This window comes from Cervus canadensis, chromosome 15 (assembly GCF_019320065.1).
Source record: "Cervus canadensis isolate Bull #8, Minnesota chromosome 15, ASM1932006v1, whole genome shotgun sequence".
In the NCBI taxonomy this organism is placed as follows: Eukaryota; Metazoa; Chordata; class Mammalia; order Artiodactyla; family Cervidae; genus Cervus; species Cervus canadensis.
The window spans coordinates 30,878,756-30,899,792 of NC_057400.1; the positions used below are offsets into that span (position 1 = coordinate 30,878,756).

Here is a 21,037-nt window from a genome sequence, read left to right on the forward strand (position 1 = left end):
CAAAGACATTTAATTTAACTTGTTTCAGGATGTTTGCTGGGTTAATGAGCTAGAATATAAATCAAGCTGTTGGGTGTCAGTTTCTTTGTAAGGAGCCTATATGGCTGTTTTTACGCAGGACATTTGAGTAGGAATGGAATTACAGTTTGCCTGCGGCAATAAATAGAATAGTTGCCACTGAGTTTTTTATGTTAAACAGGTGTTATAAAGTCATTTGAAATAGTACCATCCACTACAGGTTTCTTACTATTTAACATATTTTCTATTGGTGGACTGTGAATTTAAGGGAACCAGGGACAGCTGAATGAAGCCTGAAAATTTGAGAGCTTTGTTTTATCAAGTGTGATTTAAAGAAGCCTTTTATGGGAATTTTTAAAAAGCAATTTTCTCAATTTCTTATTTCAAAAGGCATAATTTCACAAGCTATCTTTTAGCATGAAAGCCTGTGCTATGTAAGCACACAAAAATACTTAAGGTAAGAACATTTTTGGACTTCAAGAAGAATCAGTGATTCCATTTCAACCATCTCTTAACTAGTGTCCAATGGAAGGAATCTAGATGAAAAGGTTTCCATATGAGTGATACCCATAGGGATGACCATCAAGAAGTTGGTATAAAAGTTGACTAAAAGAAGCCTGTGTGTGTGTGTGCTCAGTTGTGTCCAACTCTTAGCAACCCCAGAGACGGCTGCCTGCCAAGCTTCTCTGTCCATGGGAGCCTGAGTCTCCAGGCAAGAATACTGGAGACAGTTGCCATTTCTTCCTCCAGCGGATCTTCCCAGCTCAGGAATTGAACCTATGTCTCCTGTATCTCTCATGGTAGCAGGCTGATTCTTTACCACTAAGTCACCTGGGAAGCTCAAAAGAAGATAAACTCTGTTTTGAGTTAGACCAGGGTGAGCATACTTCTCTCTAAAGGGCCAGATGATAAATATTTTAGATTTTGTTGGCCATGCAGTCTGTTGCATCTGTTTATCTCTGACATAGTAGCTTGAAAATAGCCAAAAACAACACATAAATAAATGAGCATAACTGTGTTCCAGTCAAACTTTACTCAAAAAAATCGATGGTGGACTGGGCTTAGCTTGCAGGTTGTAGTTTCCCAACCCAATTTAGGCCTTGAAGGAACTGATATTATTTTAAGCATAATGCACAAAACATTTGTGCCTATATTCTCTCCTCTTGCCAATAAAGACTCTGATGGTCTGTATCATGAGGTAACCCTTGCTGTTCCTTCTTATGATTATCTTTTCAGAGGATAATTGCACTGGGTTTTGTTTTGAGCTATTGGAACTGCATTTAAAAAGGTTAATGCATTCTTTCTAAGGACATAGTGCATTTCATGGGATTGCCTATAAGCAAGTTTTGACTGATTAAATCTGTTTATTTTTTGATTGTAACAGTCCCTCCATGAGGTAGGAGAAAGTGCTGCTTAGCTAGGCTGGTTAAGGCTACAGATTTGGCAGGTGTTTAAGTTTTTAAGTCAATGGCCTGCAGGGAGTGGGTGAGCCTTTCCCCTTGCACCTGTGTCCTGCTGGCAGTAAACATTCCTCCCACTGCTTACCACATGCCATCTTTAGGAGGCAAAGTGCACACGTCGTGACTTACCACAAGCAGTTCCTCTCCTGCCTCTTTCGAGATCAACCCAGCACAGTATACTACACAGTCTATGAACCTGAACTGACAAGTCAGGAAATTTAGGGCTAATAATCATGAGGAGTGATCCCAGACTTTTCATGGGTATTCAACTGGTGAATGAAAGCCAGTGGCTGTATTCTGCTGGACCATGGTGTATATACCATGGGATGTGGTCTGGAAGGAGGGTGATGTGCCCTTATATCTCTCAGGAGCCCTTTGTCTTCTTTCCATCTTTGTACCACCACTCACCATCTTTCTCTTAGACCCCTAGAAACCTACTAAATCTTCTCACTTCCCTCTAATGTATTCTCTACACAGCAGCGAGAGTGACCATTTAAAAATGCAGTTCTCATCATGCCACTGCTTGACTTAAATTTCTTTTTTTACTTCTCATTGCCCTTAGAAGAAAGCCACAATTATCATGACTTTCTCGCAAGATTATGCATGTTATGACCCCAGTTCACCCTGGAACTTCATTCAACTCTACCACATCTGATGCTCCTGTGTTTCTGTTGCACTTGTGTTATTTAGTTCCTTGAGCTAAGTCTTCAAACTGGCTCCCACCTCTATATATGCTTTTGTCCTATTGATCTTCTGTTTACAGTTTTTATTTCTTAAGTGGAGAAGAGGGTACAACCCACTATAATCTGTTTTATCCAAGTCACATTGTATAGGATCTCAACTTGTTCTACCAGTTACTGCAAGTCTGATATGTGGCTTATTAAATTTAGTAATTATTATTTTTGGCAGTGGGTCTAGAAATGTAGAGAAGAAATTCAGTGATTTTAATCAACAGGATATATGTACATCATCTTATGAAATATCAAGTAAAGAGTACTTGAAGCAGATGTTGCCAAAGGCAGTGACTTCCAAAATTTGGCAAATCTGGAAATTTCCCTGATAAATTGTGCTGAAAAAACAAAACAAAACAAAACAACTTTCATGTAAAATGTATAGAGATTTCAGACAAATATAGGTTTATGTTGGCTATAATTTATCTTGTGCATGGCTTAATTCCCTTATCTGAGAAACAAACAATATTACTTCAGCTCCCCCAATCCCTAAATATAGGGTTCATGCTGCCTTGTAGCAGATTTTTAAGATCACCATAGGCTTTTATGAAAGCACAGAGATTTCAACCAACATAGTTTCCAGGATTTCCATCCACAAAGAAGTATGGCATCCAGGTTTTTGTTGTTTAGTCACAAAGTCCTGTCCAACTCTTTTGCTACCCCATGAACTATAGCCTGCTAGACTCCTCTGTCCATGGCATTTCCCAAACAAGAACTAGAGTGGTTGCCATTTCCTTCTCCAGGGCATCTTCCCTACCTAGGGATTGAACTCGCATCTCCTGCATTGGCAGGCAGGTTCTTTCCCCCTGAGCCATGGGGTAGGAAAGCCCGTGGGATCCAGGTGGGAGATTGTTAAATTCTGATTTAGTCTAACACTGAGGGGAGCCATTTCAAGAAGGCAGTCTCATACCCAGGTGACTGACTCACCAACAGTGGTCCTACTACAGACCTGAAGATAGCTCTGTACCTGAGAATTTGCCTACAGCTCCATCTGGCCTTGGTCCTATTACCAGCATTGTATGCTTGGGGACCTGGGAGGAGTCAAGCCTACCAATGAATCATGTAACAGGCATACAGACTTAGTCCCAGCTGTGAACCCTAAAGTGGTCTGTGAACCTTCTCCACCCCTTTTTAGCTGCAGTCCAGGTGTCCCTAGAGGTAAGCCCACCAAACTTGGTCAGACTGTAGATTATGAAAGGGCTCTTAATTTGGTTCCAGTCCTACTCACAGTCAGCCAGCAATCTTGCTAGCAGGGAGACCTGGAAGGAAACGCTCCTAAATAAGACCCAGAAAATCCTTAAAGTGTCCTTTAAAGACATTTAACTTCAGTCTCTTGAATTGCAATCAAGAGCAGTCCAGCCAGCCCAGCCCCCTGGAGGAAGACATGCCCATCTCTGCCTCCAGAGCCAAGTCTGCAGACCTCAAGCTTGGCTGTGGAACCTGAAACAGTCCTGAGGCTTTCAGCCACAGTCCAGGGCCAGTCCTACCCACTCAGGGACCCATCCAGTGATCAGCCAGAAACATTCCCAGGGACCTGGCTAGACCCACATTCATCCGAATACCTGGTAATAAGGTTAGGCCCACCATCTGAGAACTCATCTTTGGACGCTGAAGCAGACCCTTGTTCCAGTGCCACCCTACAGAACAAAGTACTGGAGGCAGTATCCTCCACCCAAGGATGAGACAGAATCCATGCCTTCCCGGATGCCTGAAAGCAAGCCCACCAACAGCAGAACTACTGTACACCCAGAGACAGCCTCATAACTGAGTCCAACCCAGTATGACTTCAATTCCAGAGATAATCCCTTCAGCCTAGAGAACTGACAGAAGGTCTTTACCTTCTGAAAACAGTCTAAAAAGATTGGAACTTTGCTCCTTCAAATGCAGACACCAATGCAAGGCTATATGGATCGCAAAGAATCAGGCAAGTATGATACCATGATACCACCAAAGGAAACTAATAAAATTCCAGTAACTAACTCTAAAGAAATGGAGATCTATGATTTCATGACAAAGATTTAAAAATAATTATTTTAAAGAAACTAAATGAAATGCAAGAGAACATGGATAGACAACAGAATGAAATCAGGAAAGCAACACATGAACAAAATGAGAAGTTTAGTGAAAAAAAAATAGAAACCATAAAACAAACAAACAAACAGAAATCCTGGAGCTGAAGAATACAATGAAAAAATGGAAAAAGTCAATAGACAGATTTAACAACAGACTTGATCATATAGTAGAATCAGCAAACTCAGAGATCATTTAAAATTAGCCAATTAGAGGAACAAAAAGAAAAAGAATGAAAAAGAGAAAGCCAAAAAACCTATGTGAACTTTGGGATGCCATGAAGTCAATAAAATATATTTAAAAAAATAATAGCTGAAACTTTCCCAAATCTTGGGAGAGATACCAATATCCATATACAGGAAGCTCAAAGGACCCCCGGCAAGATTAACTCAAAGAACATTAGTCTAAGACACACTATAACCAAAGTGGTAAAAGTCAAAAACAAAGAGAATACTGAAAGCATCAAAAGAATTCCCTCATCACAAATAAGGGAAAACTGTAAGACTATCAGTTGATTTCTCTACAGAAAGCTTGCAGGCCAGGAGGGATTGGGATGATATAGTCAAAGTCCAACAAATTGGATAGCCTAGAAGAAATGAATAAATTGCCAAAAATATATCACTTATCAAGACTGAATTATGAAGAAATAGGAAATCTAGACAGACCAATAACAATTAAGGAGATCAAAAATCTCCCAAAGAAGAAATGCCCAGGACCAAATGATTTCACTGGTGGAATATACCCGATATTTAAAGAAGAATTAATGTTAATTCTTCTTAAAATCTTCCAAGAAATTGAATAAAGAAGAACACTTCCAAACTCACTTTATGAGGCTGAGACTACTCTGATACCAAAGTCAGATAAAGACACTACATGAAAACTACAGACCAATATCCCTAGTGAATATAGATGCAAAAATTATTGGCAAAATACTATCAAATTGAATTCAACAGCATATTAAAAGAATCATACACCATAATCAAGTGGGATTTATTCCTAAGATGCAAAGATGGCTCAACACACATAAATCAATAAACATTATGTATGTGTGCTTAGCCGCTGACTAAGTGTCTGACTCTTTGCAACCCCATGGACTGTGGCCCACCAGGCTCCTCTGTCCTTGGGGGTTCTCCAGGGAAGAATATTGGAGTTGGTTGCCATGCCCTTCTCCAGGGGACCTTCCCAACCCAGGGCTGTAACCCAGGCCTCCCACATTGCAGGTGGACTCTTTATAGTCTGAGCCACACACACAGGGAAGTCTAAGAATACTGAAGTGGGTAGCCTATCCCTTCTCCAGGGGATCTTCCTGACCCAGGAATCAAACCGGGGTCTCCTGTGTTGCAGGTGGAGTCTTTACCAGCTGAGCTACCAGGGAAGCCCAATAAGCATGATATACTACATTGAAAGAATGAAGGATAGAAACTATATGATCCTTTTGACAGATTCAGGCAGAGAAAGACAAATACTGTATGTTCTCTCATGTGGAATCTTAAAAAAGCTGAATTTCATAGAAACAAAGAATAGAATGATGGTTGTCAGGGCATGGGGAGAGGTGGGGAAATGGGAAGATGTTGGTTGAAGGGTACAAATTTCCAGTTATAAAATAAGTAAGTTCTGGGGATGTAACATATAGCATGGTCAATAAGTATATGTAAAAGCCCCCAACTTCATTAGTCATCGGGGGCACATATATTTAAACCTCTGTGGTTTGGTAATCACATACCCATAAGAATGCCTAAAAATTAAACAGACTGACCTTATCGAGTGTTGGTGAAGAGGTGGAGCAATTAGAACTCTCATTTATTGCTGATAGGAATGTAATTTGTTACACCTACTTGGGAAGACTATTTGTCATCATTTACTAAATAGTAAATATGCTCATACCCATGATTCAGCATTTTTCCTTTTGGAATGTCCTCTATAGAATGTTTGTATAAGTGTATCAGAAACATATACAAGAATATCCATTGCAAAGTTATTTGAATTATCTCCAAACTATCTGAATGCCCTTTAATAGTAGAATGATTAATATCTTTGGGCCATTTATAAATTACTTTTATAAGTAATGTATAATGTTACTTTTCAGCAATGAAAATAAACTACAAACATATATAAAATGGATGCTTTTCATACTCTATTGTTGAACAATAGAAGCCAGGCACACAATCACATGTATAGTATAATTCAGCATATATAAAGTTCACAGAGTGGCAAAATTAATCACTGGTGCTAAAAATAAGCTACTGTTACCTTTGAAGAAGGAGGAAAAATAACTGACTCAGAAGGGGCTTACAGGAGGCTTCTGGTGGGGGGGGGGTGATAATATTTTATTTCTCATGGATCCATTTTGTATTTTCACTTTGAGAATTCTTCAAGTTGCTTACTTATACTATGTCCTCTTAAAAATACAGGTAAATTTAACATTAAAATAAAAAGGAAAAGCTGTTTCTGAATCCTACGTTTTTGTGTTTTCTATAATGCGTGTCTAATTTTATTATTTATTTATTTATTTTTTTTGCATGTCTAATTTTATACTAAGTAGATGGAAGTAATTGATTGACCTTGGATGTTCAGTAAAGTGATGACACATTCCCTGACATTTGTGTTTGAAGGTTAAATTTGAATTTAGATCTGCATCATAAGCTTGAAACACTGAGTGCGTGCAGGTTTTCAGTGTTTTTCTATTATTTATGCCATTTCACTCCTTTTCTATTTCTTTTAATCAATAATTTTATGAAATGATTGACGCAAGGACCTAGAAAATCTTCGTGTAAACTGAATTGATGATTCTTTCCTTGCTGTAATAGAGGACATCATTCTTCTTTTATAATGCTAAATGCCATTCAAAGACAGGAATATTTATACTTTTGAGCACAGCAGTTGGTGCTGTTATAGGTTCAGATTATTCCTCTCATCTCTTAAAGGTTATGGTCTGGACATGGGGATCTTTTTCAAGACATACATCTTAGTTGACTGTCTGAAGCAACTGCTGAATCAAATAATCATTTTCCAGCAAATGCTTTGAAGCCTTTAAATAAAAGCATTCCTATTACTGTTAAGACAGTTATAATTTTAATTATAAATCTAGACCTGAACCTTAATAAAAAGCCACTTCCATGCATCTGAATTTTCCAGGGTTAAATTACCCTTTATAGTAATATGTTCCTGGTGGAGTATGTTATCTGGATTGGATTGAACTAAATTTTTCTGTTACAATGCATCTTTGTCAACTTATATCTAATATAAGCATCATGTACACTGTGAACAACTAATAAAATATTCACTGACTGACTGCTGACATCACAGAACTGTGTTTTTGGCATTATTTCATTATTTCCATTAGCCTTCAAATTTTTCAAGCAATAAATATACTCATAATTTCTTCATATATGATAATTTGGAATATTTGGATTTATAAACAGCAGTGCGATAGCATGTAGGTAAAAGAGACAATGTTGTTGTTTGGTCACTAAGTCATGTCTGACTCTTTGTGACTCTATGGACTGTAGCCCACCTGGCTTCTCTGTCCGTGGGATTTCCCAGGCAAGAATACTGGGGTGGCTTGCCATTTCTTTCTCCAGGGAATCTCCTGAACCAGTGATTGAACCCATGTCTCCTGCATTGCAGGTAGATTCTTTACCACTGAGCCACCAGGGAAGACTGAAAGAGGCAATGGCCTACTTAAAATGTAGTAGACTTTCAGAGTGTTGGGAGAAATCCTCCTACCAGTATAAACCCAAACATTGACAAGTTATTTTTACTTTAAGTTAAAACAAAGGGTTCACAGAGAAGGTAATTGTTAAAGAAAAAATATTTTTATCCCTTAGAGGGTAACATATTTATTTATTTTCCTTTTGATATAAACCTAGTTTACAGTTTAGAATAAGATTTAAAATTTGGTCAAGGTGAGGACTCATGTGTTCTACTCCACTGTTGGAACTCTTCCTTGTCAGTCACTCCCCCATGATTTCCTAAACTCACACCTCCCACCTGCAGGCACACAGGGCATGCTGGTATCCAGGGTGGGTGCAGGACTTGTGGATATTTTACTTATTCTCTGCTTCTTTGCACTTGCTGAAATCTCAACCAGTGTCAGAAGTGAAAATACATAAATAGAGAACATCAGAATATGGGAAATTGATTCTGAATGAGGACAACATCCTGTGACTTTAACCCAGACGACTTTGGTGTTGGGTATTTTATCGCATTTGACTAGAATGCTTTTGCTATTATCTCAGTCAACACTTATCTACCCTTATCCTGAATAATTATTGTATTAGTAGCTGGCATTTGTTGGGTGCTTTTGACATACCAAAGACAGTGCTAGCTCTTTATTTTGCCCTATTTAATTCTTTTGAAAAATATGGGAGCTTTATCCCCATGTAACAGATTGGGGAATTGAGGATCCAAACAATTAAGGAATTTGACACAGGTTTTCAAGAAGGTAAATGGTGAAGCAGCAAATTGAAATCAGGTCAACTTCATCCAGATCTGGAATCTCTAAACCTCACATACACTGTCTCTCCAGTTCTTTTCCAGACCGAAAATACAGGTTCTGGGCTTCCTTTTTCTTTATATACCTTGCACCTGTCTCATCGCTGAAACAACTCATGTTCAGCAAGTGATTAATGAAATGGAATCCTACCGAGAGCTGCAAGCTCTTCATGAGAAACTGCTTGGTTATGGTTTATCAGTCGTATTCTATTTGCCGAGGCTGCCTTAATCTAGAAAACACTTGGTTTATGAAATCTCCCGTTGGGCAAGGCTTGGCAGTGGCTTCCAATGACCAACCAAATGTTTCCCCCTTTCCCATTTATCACTAAGGAATAGCATGGAGGGCTTCCTCGGTGGTTTAGTGGTAAAGAATCCTCCTGCAGTGCAGGAGATGAAGCAGATGTGGGTTCGATCCCTGGCTCAGGAAGATCCCCTGGAGGAGGGTATAGCAACCCATTCCAGTATTCTTGCCTGGAGAATCCCATGAACAGAAGAGCCTAGCTGGCTACAGTCCATGGGGTCGCAAAGAGTTGGACCAGACTGAAGCGGGTGAGCACACTGCACAGTAGCATGGAAGGTCTCTGGGGGCAGGTATCCAAGAGCTTTTCCTTCTCGGGTGCTTAGAATGAGGACAGAGGAGAAAGGTGAAATAGTGGAGTGGATGGTGACACTCAGTGCTGGTTGACCTTTGCACTTCAGACTGGGGAAAAGAGGGCATTTTATCGGGCCAGAGGGCATAGCTGTCTCCTGAAGACGGTTGGACTGACAGGGCTGAGTAGCAGTTAAACAGTCAGTAGTTACTTAAGTTCCCAGTGATCTGCTTGCAGCCCACTGATGGCTTTTCCACTTGCATGCCTTCTCAAGCAGTGGCTTTCAGAAAAGAAAACTCAAGAGTAATTATGTGTCAGAAATACCTGGCTTCACAGTGGGGTATGATCAAACCTGTGAACTGCACCTTAATCCATTTAACCTCCTTTTTCTCTTGGTTGCATGAAACCACGCTCACTGGAAGAGTCTTTTAAGTCATTCCCTTTTATCCCCTCACCTTACTGTCCTCAGACTCTCGTAATCCTCCTTTCAATCTCCTTCGCCTTTGAACCATGCCTCTCACTACCTCAAACGGAAATATTTACTCCACACCCAACCTTTCAGAATTACTCTTTGGCAAATATTAAAAGTTTAGACTCTATAGGCACACCTGTTATGGGATGTTAGTGATAAAGGTTTAATGAGATTCAGTAGAGAAATTCACTGAAATACACACTGGAACTATTTTAGCCTGTGTGGTTAAACTCTGGCTCTGAATCTATTTAACGATCCCTTTTGTACTAAGTCCAGCTAACTTCCATCTCCAGTAAACCAAGTGTTGATTTGTTACTGTGGGTTTATTGTCCTATGTGTGATTTTTAAAATTCTTATTGGCTGTTTTTTAGAAGAAAGAAGGAGGGAAGCACACTCAACCTATAGAAGCCTGAGTCAAAGGTTAACTCCTGGGGTAACTTTAGGCCGAGGACACAAAAAAAGCATATAGAAAAATGTGATGGCTCTTTGATTTTCACACTTGGCCTTAAATTGGTGATTAATCATGCTCAGACTTTCTTTGTCTCTTTCCAGTGCATAGATGGCATTCAGTAGGGTGTTAAATATTTCATTGTCCTCATAGTCACTGCTTTCCTTAAACTTGTTAACATCTGTAGGGAAGAGGCTTCATAATCTCGATGCTTATATTCTTCTTACAAACACATTTCCTATCCCTTTGGTAAATGACGTGTCCTCCCAAACCTCTGATGGAGTATCACCAGGTGATTGGTATTCAGGTGTTACACTTGATATGCCCATTTGCTCCATTTGTTCTACCACCCACAGCCGTAGTCCTGAAATTCCTCCTTTACTTAGAGTGGGCCATCACTTTCTCCAAGTTTCAAAGAGCTATTGTAGTAGCAGCGTGTTATTCTGATTTTCTGGAGTTCTTGTTAGGATGTTAAAACCCATAGTACATGAGAGTGTCCCCTTAATGATAAACCATCCCTTGTCCATCTCTGTATCCTGAGCCCCTCCCCCATACTGACCCGACACCTTCAAGGCCCAGCCCCATACAGACTCCCAGCCCCATACAGATCCAGCTCCTACTGGCACATATTGACCAGATCCTGTGGTTCCTTCAACATATCATCTGTTTTCTCCCTTTGCAGGCCCAGCATGTCCCCAGGTTGGTTCATATCGTGACATGACCCAAGTTATTGGTCTGGTGACAAGGAGAGAAAGCAGGGTGAATCCTAATTTGGGTGAGGGGCAGCATGTGTAGTCTTCCTAGGGAAAGGCCTTTGTATTGTCTTCAGTCAAAAGCGAAGACTAGCTTTGCAAAGGGAGAAGCAAGTCCCTTTTACAGGTCCAGATGGCTCAGGAGACTTTAGGATTTCAAGTTTCTTGAGTGCATGGATACTGATAGTTCTACTGCAGTCTCAGAGCCTTTCCTAACCATTGCCCTGACCTTGGCCTAGCACTGACTGGAAATGAGAATTCAACTTTCCCTAGTGCTCCAGTACCCTTGTAATTAAGTTTTGGACCAAAGGCTTAGCTTATTCTGCCCTCCTAGAGATCAGAATCATCATATGCTGCCAGCAGGCTCTTTGATTTTCACACTTGGCCTTAAATTGGTGATTAATCATGATCAGACTTTCTTTGTCTCTTTCCAGTGCATAGATGGCGTTCAGTAGGGTGTTAAACGTTTCATTGTCCTCATAATCACTGCTTTCCTTAAACTTTTTAACATCTGTGGTATTGCACCCAGGTGTCACCCCCCTTCCAAAGGTGCCACTGCATTTCTGTTGACCACCAGTGAGAGTTGTAACAATTGTATTGCTATAGCATGCCATGGAATAACTTTAAATACTCCTCATGTGTAGTGAGGGCTTCCCAGGTGGTGCTAGTGGTAAAAAAAAAACAAACAAAACCCACCTGCCAATGCAGGAAACATAGGAGACCCGGATTCGATCCCTGATGGGGGGAAGATTCCCTGGAGGAGGGCATGGCAACCTACTCTAGTATTCTTGCCTGGAGAATCCCTTGGACAGAGGAGCCTGGTGGGCTACAGTCGATAGGGTCGCAGAGTTGGACATGATTGAAGTGACTTAGCACCCATGCCCGTGTATAGTGGTGGGGTCCACTTTTAAAGTCTAGTTTTAGGTTTTGCTTCCTTGAACCACTACTGGCGCCAACCTTCTCAAGTTGAGTTCCTGGGGAAACAGACTCTGTGAGGGAGACTTGCACTCATTACATTCCTTGTTGTTTAGCAACAACCTCTGTGAGGAAGTAAAGGCAGCAATATTTGGCAGAAGTACAATTGCAAGGAAATCCTCACTCCTCCCACTACAAGCTTTGGAGCTAGGCAGCCCTTTAGGGTTGTCCTTCATGGACATGAGCTCTGACTTTATACCTCTACACTGACCAGTCATTAGAATTAGGATGCCCTAGGGAGAGGCATGTTTCTTGGGCAGAGGGCCATTCCTGGGTGGAGTTTTGTCGGCAACATTCCCTGCAGCTGGCAGAATGAGTATGTCAGTTTCAAAGGGGGATCTGCCAGTCCACCTTGACCATGTCTGGGCAGTGAGTAGACTGATCAAGTAGTAAGGGACTTTGGGGCCAAAGGAAACCTTAAGAAACATCTAATGTTATCATCTTTGCTTATAGCTTCTTCATCATGGGCACATCTAGGGCAAATGAAGGATTCTTGATTTACAGTCCAGGACTCTGCTCTTTTTACCTCATGATGTTTACATTGTGTGTAGGTTATGCTATGTACCATAAGTGTAGGGAAGTAGATGGGAAATAATCATAATTCAATGTTACATTGAAATAATTTATTAAAATATTTTAGCTTTTGCCATTGCTAGGGAAAAGATAGAGTTTAATTTAGGCAATGGACATGCTTCTAAAACATCTAAACAAGAATCACATTCTGAAACAACTGTCTCTATTGTCCAAAGGGTTGCTGCTGCCCCTAAGGGAACCAAAGTAAAACAGACAGATAACTGGATGCTTTTAATATGTATCAACATCACCCTAGGGATGCAATCCAAGGCATTCATGGCTCATTTATTTCTCGGTTCTACACTCCTCTTCCTCCCATTTCTGGAAAAATTTCCTTCTACACTTTTGACATTTTTGTATTGGTGTACTAACTTAATTTCACCAGATCAAAACATGTTTGAAAGTATTTATTATTTTTAAAAGGAAAATATTCATTGAAAGGATGACAATATTAGTTGTTCTTTACTGCGAATCAACTGATAGTTGTTTTTGCCACTTGACTGAGGCTGTCTCCACTGAGAGAATGGGGTTTTGAGTAAAAAAAAAAAAAGAAGCCGCTCATGATCACTGTTATGGTGAGGGAAAGGTGAAAGGTTGGGCAGGTGCCTTGGAGAAGGACATGGGCGGCTGCTGCCTAAGGTGAGAGTTGAAAGAGGTGGAAGAAGAGTACAGATGAGACGTCAGTAACTAGCAGTGACTGTAACTGTCTAGGGTCATGAGTGTAAGTGAACTAACTTTACCTCTTTCATCTCTTTCCTATACCACTGAGTCTCCTACTCCTAACATCCTAAAATCAGGCCAGTGTAATTGCTACCAGTTTTCAGCCACAGTGGGGGTTAAATAGGTCTTTCTGGGATAATCTGAGCACTAACTACTATTTATTTGATAAAAATATAGCCTGAGCTCCAAACCACCAATTTACAGACTTTCATCATGGACATCAACAGAGGAAAGACTTGCAGAATCTTGTTCTTTGCACTGAATTACATTCAGGAAGTTTCCATCTTGTTCCCAGATTGACATCCCAGTGCAAGGTGTATCTTTTCTTCATGCTTCAGATGCTCTATAAACAGCTACAGACAGTAGAAATATTACTTATTAAATAAATCCTGTGATGAGAAATATTATTTCTATAATTTGAATACAATACCTAGTTGTGGATGTGATGGGTGATGGAAGTAAAGTCCAATGCTATAAAGAGCAATATTGCATAGGAACCTGGAATGTTACGTCCATGAATCAAGGCAAATTGGAAGTGGTCAAACAGGAGATGGCAAGAGAGAACATTGACATTTTAGGAATCAGTGAACTAAAATGGACTAGAATGGGTGAATTTAACTCAGATGACCATTATATCTACTACTGTGGGCAAGAATCCCTTAGAAGAAATGGCGCAGCCATCATAGTCAACAAAAGAGTCCAAAAGGCAGCACTTGGATGCAATCTCAAAAATGACAGAATGATCTCTGTTCATTTCCAAGGCAAACCATTCAATATCACAGTAATCCAAGTCTATGCCCCAACCAGTAATGCTGAAGAAGCTGAAGTTGAATGATTCTGTGAAGACCTACAAGACCTTCTAGAACTAACACCCAAAAAAGATGTCCTTTTCATTATAGGGGACTGGAATGCAAAAGTAGAAAGTCAAGAGATACCTAGAGTAACAGGCAAATTTGGCTTTGGAGTACAAAATGAAGCCGGTCAAAGGCTGACAGAGTTTTGCCAAGAGAATGCACTGGTCATAGCAAATACCCTCTTCCAACAACACAAGAGAAGACTCTACACATGGACATCACCAGATGGTCAATACTGAAATCTGATTGATTTTATTCTTTGCAGTCAAAGATGGAGAAGCTCTATACAGTCAGCAAAAATAAGACCTGGAGCTGACTGTGGCTCAGATCATGAACTCCTTATTGCCAATTCAGACTCAAATTGAAGAAAGTAGGGAAAACCACTAGACCATTGAGGTATGACCTAAATCAAATCACTTATGATTATACAGTGGAAGTGACAAATAGCTTCAAGGGATTAGATCTGAGAGTCAGAGTGCCTGAAGTACTGTGGACAGAGATTCGTGACATTGTACAGGAGCCAATGATCAAAACCATCCCCAACAAAAAGAAGTGCAAAAAGCCCAGATGGTTGTCAGATAAGGGCTTACAAATAGCTGAGAAAAGAAGAGAAGATAAAGGCATAGGAGAAAAGGAAAGAATACCCATTTGAACACAGAGCTCCAAAGAATAGCAAGGAGAGATGAAAAAGCCTTTCTCAGTGATAAATGCAGAGATAGAGGAAAACAATAGAATGGGAAAGACTAGAGATCTCTTCAAGAAAATGAGAGATACCAAGGGAATATGTAATGCAAAGATGGGCACAAATAGGACAGAAATGATATGGACCTAACAGAGCAGAAGATATGAAGAAGAGGTGGCAAGAATACACAGAAGAACTATACAAAAAAGATCTTCATGACCCAGATAATCATAATGGTGTGATCACTCACCTAGAGCCAGACATCCTGGAATGCGAGGTCAGGTGGGCCTTAGGAAGCATCACTACGAAGAAAGCTAGTGGAGGTGATGGAATTCCAATTGAGCTATTTCAAATCCTGAAAGATGATGCTGTGAAAGTGCTGCATTCAATATGCCAGCAAATCTGGAAAACTCAGCAGTGGCCACAGGTCTGGAAAATGCAGTTTTCATTCCAATTCCAAAGAAAGGTGATGCCAAAGAGTGTTCAAACTACTGCACAGTTGCACTCATCTCACAGGCTAGCAAAGTAATGCTCAAAATTCTCCAAAGCAGGCTTCAACAGTACGTGAACCATGAACTTCCAGATGTTCAAGCTGGTTTTAGAAAAGGCAGAAGAACCAGAGATCAAATTGCCAACATCTACTGTATCATTGAAAACGCAACAGAGTTTCAGAAAAAACACCTACTTTTGCTTTATTGACTATGCCAAAACCTTTGACTGTGTGGATCACAACAAACTGTGGAAAATTCTTAAAGATATGGGAATACCAGACCACCTGACCTACTTCCTGAGAAATATGTATGCAAGTCAAGAAGCAACAATTAAACTGGACATGGAACAACAGACTGGTTCCAAATAGGGAAAGGAGTATGTCAAGGCTGTATATTGTTACCCTGCTTATTCAACTTATATGCAGAGTACATCATGCAAAATGCCGGGCTGGATGAAGCACAAACTGGAATCGACATTGCCAGGAGAAACAACAATAACCTCAGATATGCAGATGACACCACCCTTATGGCAGAAAGCAAAGAAGAACTAAAGAGCCTCTTGATGAAAGTGAAAGAGGAGAGTGAAACCGTTGGCTTAAAACTCAACATTCAGAAAACTAAGATCATGGCATCCAGTCCCATCACTTTATGGCAAATAGATGGGGAAACAATGGAAACAGTGAGAGGCTTTATTTTTTGGGGTTCCAAAATCACTGCAGGTAGTGACTGCAGCCATGCAATTAAAAGATGCTTGCTCCTTGAAGGAAAGCTATGACCAGCCTAGATGGCATATTAAAAAACAGAGACATTACTTTGCTGACAAAGGTCCATCTAGTCAAAGCTATGGTTTTTCCAGTAGTCATGTATGGATGTGAGTGTTGGACTATAAAGAATGTTGAGCACCAAAGAAGTGATGCTTTTGAACTGTAGTGTTTGAGAAGACTCTTGAGAGTACCTTGGACTGCATTGAGCTCCAACCAGTCAATCCTAAAGGAAATCAGTCCTGAATATCCATTGGAAGGACTGATGCTGAAGCTGAAACTCCAATAGTTTGGCTACCTGATGCGAAGAACTGACTCATTGAAAAAGACCCTGATGCTGGGACAGATTGAAGGTGGGAGGAGAAGGGGATGACAGAGGATGAGATGGTTGGATGGCATCACTGACTCAATGGACATGAGTTTGAGTAGGCTCCAGGAGTTGGTGTAGAACAGGGAAGCCTAGTGTGCGGCAGTCCATGGGGTCACAAAAAGTCTCACATGACTGAGCGACTGAACTGAACTGATCTTCTCATAGCATTTGTGTGAGAGAAAAAAACATTGTTTTTAGAGATAGCAGTTACTTCTAAAAGATGACATTGTTAGGAGAGGAATAAACTCTTCTGATGGAGAAAAATTCCAGTGGTTTTGAGATAAGCACTTTCTCCCTCCACCATGCCTAGCGAGGCTTGCAGAAGATTGTATGGAACAGGGAACAAAGAACCAGCTTTCTTCTTAGCTTGCAGTAACAAGAACTTGGGTATTGAATGCAAGCCACTTGGGTGTGGGGTGCCAGGAAAGTGGTAAGAGACAGGGGAAGTGTCTCTGTAGAGAAAAGAAGACTTGTACTTTGGCAGTAGTTAGAACTCAGGGAGACAAATGGCTTATGAGAAACTCCAGACTGTGGTAGCTATGGAATATCAGGGTTGTGATGTCTAAAATATAACTTAAAGTTTCCTTCCTTTCCCCTCACTTATACTATACTCAGGCTTCAGTAGAAGGTGACTATGTACACTTGGCTTGTGTACTGGTCCTTTAGGAAAGGTCAGAGGAAGGACAGGGGAAACAGAGGGAAACAAGGACAGCAGTTGAGGAAGATGAGTCAGAAGAAGAAATTTGGAACAAGTGGTAATCAGAATACAAGTTCCTCGGAAATCCTTTAACAACGTGGAGGCCCTGATCTCCCCACAGCATGTGAGATAAAGGCTTGAATTATTTGCTTTCGGGCGTTAAAGGACATTTAACTCCAGGATGCTGGAGGCCTTAGAAAAACAAGTTACATTTATAAATTTTATTTTCATATATTGAGTTTTCAGCATTAAAAAGTTGCATTTTGATTATAAAGCCCATATTTCTCCATTCATTTGTTTTGGCACCTCTTCTCTAGAAGAGATTTTCTGAATCTCTCACTTCCCAAATCCAGGCTGAATGGATTATTTCTCTGCAGTCAATATGGGGGCCTGAGTATTTAATTCTCTGCCCAGTACTTTATGCTGTGCAGAAATAGGGGGCTAAGAGGCAGCCCAGGTTCCGGGACCAGACAACCTGAGGTGAGTCCTTTTATTTCCTCCACTTATAAAGTGTACAATCTTGGGCAAGTTACTTAACCTTTCTGTGCCTCACAATTTCCCCATTTAAAGGAAGATGGTATTAGTACCTATAGCATAGAGTCTCTGTGAGGATTCAATGAGTAACAAACACAAAGCACTCGGAAGAATGTCTGACATACAGTAAATATTAACTTACTATCATCACAAAATAAAAGTCTTATGGAAATATTTATTGAGTGGGTAAGTACAAGAGCAAGTGCTTGAATTCCAGGAGTTCTTTTCTGTCTCTGTGCATGTAGGGGGATCCACAAATGTGTTACCTGGATTAAGAGATCCCTGAAGTTGGGAACTGTGCCTTCCCAGGGGTGTTATTACAGGACTCAGCGCTGCCGTGCACAGAAAGGAGAATGCTTGCCACTGTGTGATGATGAAAGTAGCCAGCTTCGGCTGCTGTGGTTTTGGTCTTGTGGAGTGTACAGAGCAAGTATATTGTTTATCATGATCCAGAACTCCCAAGAAGTATGGAGGAGAAGAAGAGTGTCCTTAGATAGTAAGACAGTCGATTTTCAAATGCTGTTTCTGTATTTGTGGGTGTGTGTGTTTAGTCTCTCAGTTGTGTCTGACTGTTTGCCTGTAGCCTGCCAGGCTCCTCTGTCCATGAAATTTTTTAGGCAAGAATACTGGAGTGGTTGCCCTTTTCCTCCTCTCAGGGGATCTTCCCAACCCAGCGATTGAACCTGCATCTCTTGTATCTCCTGCATTGGAAGGCAGATTCTTTACCACTAGCACCACCTAGGAAGCAGTGTATTTGTGGGTAATATGTATTAAACAGGCCAAATTCAAGACAATCAGAACTTGCGGAATACAGAGCACTGACAAGCAAAAAAAAAAGACATGAATTCAAGATTGGACCTGTTCTGCTATATACTAATTCTGAGATCTTGTGTATTTCCACCCATCTATCTATCACATGATTTGGAAGCAGCTTACAAAATATTATTTAAAAGAAGTCAAGGTCAAAGACAAGGGCAAACGGGGAAAAAGACCATTGTGACTTACATGACAGACAAAGTTCACATCATTGACAGTTAACACTCTGACAAAGTAATGAGAGAAAGAACTACCCAAGAGGTAAATGACGTGAATGATCAATAAGAGGAAATATGATATGAAATGATATCCAATCTAAATAATAACCAAAGAAATACAAATTAAGACAAAAATGAACTTTGAATTTTCTTTATTAAGCTGATACTGTTTTTAAAATATGAGGACAACTAACTACATTCCCGGATAACAAGAGGAAACAGAAAATAAGCATTTTTCTAAACTGCTGATGGGAATAAAAATGATTGCAACTTTTCTGAAAGACAATTTGGCAACATTTATCAGAAGTCTTGAAAATGTACATACTATTTGACCCAAGAATTCAACTCCTAGGAATTTTTTCTAGAGAAATAATAGGACTAATATGCAAAGTAAATCACACCAGAATGTTCATTGCAGGTTTGTGTAATTAAAAATTAGAAATAACAAATACAAATCACTGGCAGATTGAATAAATTATGGTATGTTCATACAAATTTTAAAACCATTATATTATTTATTATATATTACACATGATTCAACATATTAATATTGCTAATATATAAGCATTATTATAATAGTAATTAAATTATTAATATGTAAATGATTAATTTGGGCTTCCCAGGTGGCTCAGATGGTAAAGAATCTGCCTGTAATGGGGAGACCTGGTTTAATCCCTGGGTTGGGAAGATCTCCTGGAGGAGGGCATGGTAACCTACTCCAGTATTCTTACCTGGAGAATTCCCATGGACAGAGAGGCCTGGTGGGCTACAGTCCATCGGGTTGCAAAGAGTCAGAGATAGCTGAGCGAATAAGCACACACACACAAATGATTAATTATACTGATATATTAAAAATTATTTATAATATATGATATATATATTACAGAAAGATCATACTATATTACTAGTTTAATGAAAAAATATTAGATTACAAAGCAGTATGCACAGTTCTGTCCTATTTTTTTTTAAATATGTGTGCCCATGTACACACACAAAAAATAGTGCTGTTATTAATGCCTATTTTTGGTATTGAGATTATAAGTAATTTTTTTGTTTCTTATTTAAACTGAATTCTTTTAAGGCAGCATGAATTACTTTAATAATTAAAAAAATACTATTTTCATTTTGATAAATAAAGCAAAAAAGGGAACTAACAACCCAGTACTAGATGCTACAACTTCACATTACTACCTTGCTTAAAATCCACAGCAACACCTACAGTAGCCACCAGTTAAGTCTTTTGAATATCTCACCTTGGTCAGGGTGTACCAGTCTGCAAGGAAGACAGCCAACTTTTCCTTTGAGGTGAATTCTGAACACCCCCATGAAGAAACTGCTACTAAGTTATGCAAAACTGAGTTCATTAACAGCATTATCATCCTAGTCTTTGGTCATATTTTTTTTTCTGTGCACTTCCTAAGGTAGCAAACAATCCACCAGAAGCCACTTTCAGGTTTGTGATGGGTTCCTATGCAACTCCACTCATTCAAATAAAGCAGGGTGGGGGAGGGAAAATCTTTAAAACTAAAATAATTACAACCTTCTTCCTGCTAGAATTTTAATGTTCTCCAAAGACCCATTAGTACACAGGCTTGCTAGAGTCTAGTGGCATTTGACCTAATTCTGGGAGAGTCCTGAGCTCAGGGACCCTCAATAATCCTGCTGAGGCCTATGTGTCTTATTTATAGAATCTCCAAGTGGGATGTAGGATGCTCTATACATAGATTCAGAAACTGTATAATGAGAAGTTTTAAGTGCTTAGACAAGGTGATTATCATTTTATTTATCTGAAAATGTAAGGAAAGACTCTTAGCACTTTACAACCCAGAAGCCCTCAATACACTAGATTTATAACTGAATAGTTTGTAGAGAAGGAAAAGCTGACACTGAAGGAATAAATTCAGTAACTTTCAGGAAACTTATTTAGTGCAGACAGTATTATTGATGATTTAATTTTCAAGGTGATGCCTTAACTGTGTCATGAAAGAATTTAATAAAGAGAAGCCTTAAAATAGCACAGCTTTTAAAAAAATGTAGTTTAAATTTTGTTCACATTTCTAGGATATTGATTATTAGCTAAGCACAAAAAGGAATTTCCTCTTGCTTCATGAAAAAAAGTGAATTTTGTATGCAACTCACCTTTGCCAGCAACATTTATGTAAAAATGTTCTGTAGCATAGGGTTACTTCTTTATGAGAATTTACATTAATTTTTAAGTACAGGTAGATTCATTCCAATTATTCTTAATCCAACCATGCTTTCCTAGCACACAAATTTCTGTTAAAAAAGAAAAATCAAAGCATTTTCATGA

At 39.6% G+C, this 21,037-nt stretch overlaps 1 pseudogene; it reads right to left on the reverse strand.

Annotated features, from left to right (window-relative positions):
• The window catches only part of LOC122454032, a 43,333-nt pseudogene extending 33,458 nt beyond the window's left edge, over positions 1-9,875 (reverse strand).
• Positions 9,876-21,037: the final 11,162 nt, after the last annotated feature.